This window comes from Carlito syrichta, unplaced genomic scaffold (assembly GCF_000164805.1).
Source record: "Carlito syrichta isolate Samal-C Ts95f unplaced genomic scaffold, Tarsius_syrichta-2.0.1 Scaffold312219, whole genome shotgun sequence".
Lineage (NCBI taxonomy): Eukaryota > Metazoa > Chordata > Mammalia > Primates > Tarsiidae > Carlito > Carlito syrichta.
The window spans coordinates 169640-171631 of NW_007256315.1; the positions used below are offsets into that span (position 1 = coordinate 169640).

At 45.9% G+C, this 1992-nt stretch overlaps 1 protein-coding gene across 3 annotated transcripts in view; it reads right to left on the bottom strand.

Moving 5' to 3' along the window:
* RPL26L1 (ribosomal protein L26 like 1) overlaps positions 1 to 1992 on the bottom strand; it is a 7455-nt gene that overhangs the window by 1611 nt on the left and 3852 nt on the right. The window lies entirely within an intron of this gene.

Sequence of the window (1992 nt, forward strand, 5' to 3'; positions counted from 1 at the left end):
GGGCTCAGGCAATCCACTCACCTCAGCCTCCCAAAGCGTGGGATTACAGGCTGAGCCTCCAAGCCCGGCTAAGACACAACTCTTTATACAAAAACAGACTAATCCTGCCATCAAAAGTCAGCTATTTTTGTGGTATGCAAGGTCAGGTGGAAATTCTTTACCTGAATTTTCTTCTTTTCTTATCTAAAGAAGAAAAAAATTCCTTGGACTAGGATGGTTATCACACAACTCATCCCCAAAATTAAAAACATAATAATTTTTGGTGAGGCATGGGGACTCAGGTCTGTAATTCCAGCACTTTGGGAGGCCAAGATAGGAAAACTGCTTGAGGCCAGGAGTTCAAGACCAGCCTGGCAGCCTGGGCAATACAGGGAGACCTCATCTCTACAAAAAGGAAAAAAAAAAGAAAGAAAGAAAGAAGGAAGGAAGGAAGGAACGAAGGAAGGAAGGAAGGAAAGAAAGCAGGAAAGAAAAAAAGAAAGAAAGAAAGAGTGATATCTCTTTTATTATAACAGGAGAGGATGACAACAAGCCAGGTGGAACTGCAGTTAAGTTGGGTGTGGAGGCAGGAGTTCACAAAGTTCCTAGCTGACAGCCTGAATTTCCTCTATAAAGTAGGAGGAACCGTCACCTATTTAGAGAAAGAGGAAGGTAAGCAGGATTCAGAAGAGGCTGAGAGAGAAGAGGCAGTTTCAATAAACCCTACTGGGGCTACTCGATCCTCCTGGTGGAGAAGCAACTATCCAGCATGGCCTCTGGAGGAAACAATTCATCCCTCTTGGGCATTCAAAAGATGGTGGCCCCCTTGCCCTTGCCCTCCTTCTTTCCCTCGCCTCCCACACCCATCTAGTCAGTAATTTTTTATTCATTCAACAGATATTGACTCAACTCCCTGTTAAGTGCCAGGCTGGACACTGAAATCCAGCAACAAACAAGCTCCCTGGCCTCACAAAGCTTAGTCTGATGGCCAGCAAGCAGTTAACAAGTAAATACACATGTATACGATCACTAACTGGACCTGGGCATGTGGGAACTTACTGGGATAAATGGTCCCTATTACAATGGGCAATGGCTATCCAGTTTTACATCTGCCAAAACTGATCTGTGCACTTTACTGTGTGTAAGTCAGTCAGATTTCAGACTTATTTTGGAGATAAAATCAATAAGACTTGCCTGGTGGATTATAAGAGAGGGATTAAGGAGAATTTGTTGTTGTTGTTTTGTTTTTTGTTTTCTTGAGCTGGAGTCTCACTCTGTCACCCAGACTGGAGTGCAGTGGCCGCTCCCGGCCACCGCAGCCTCGACCTGCTGGGCTCCGGCGATCCTTCTGCCTAAGCCTTCCAAGTAGCCGGAATTACAGGCATGCCCTACCACGCCTGGCTGATTTTTTGATTTACTGTAGAGATTTATTGTAAAGGTCTCACTGCCCAGGCGGGTCTCGAACCCGTGGGCTCCGGCAATCCATTCACCTCAGCCTCCCAAAGGCGCGGGATTACAGGCTGAGCCACCGAGCTCAGCAGGAGAATTTTTAAAGAGAACTGAAAGGCTTATGGCAAATGTGGCTGGGGAGATATAAGTGGCACTTACTAAGATGTGGTAGATAGGAGGAGAATCCAATTTTAGAGGCAGCCTTGAGTGTTAGGATCAAAGGTGTGCTTCTGTCAATGATATATCTACATAGAGATATTCGGCAGGTAGTTAGAGCTACAGGTCTGTGCTCAGAAAAGTGGTTTGAACTGGAATATAAGAGAGCGTTGTTAGCAAGGAGCAGACATGTAAAGCTCTAAGAATAAATATTGTATACCTATGTAGAGAACACAGAGGAAGTAAAAATACTGGACCAGGCCCAGGGCCAGACAACACCAGGGTTTAGGGATCAGACTGAGAAGAAATTGTCAGCAAAGGAGTCTGAGAAGTTGAAAGTAAACTGCAGCCGGGCTCGGTGGCTCAGCCTGTAATCCCGCGCCTTTGGGAGGCTGAGTGGATTGCCTG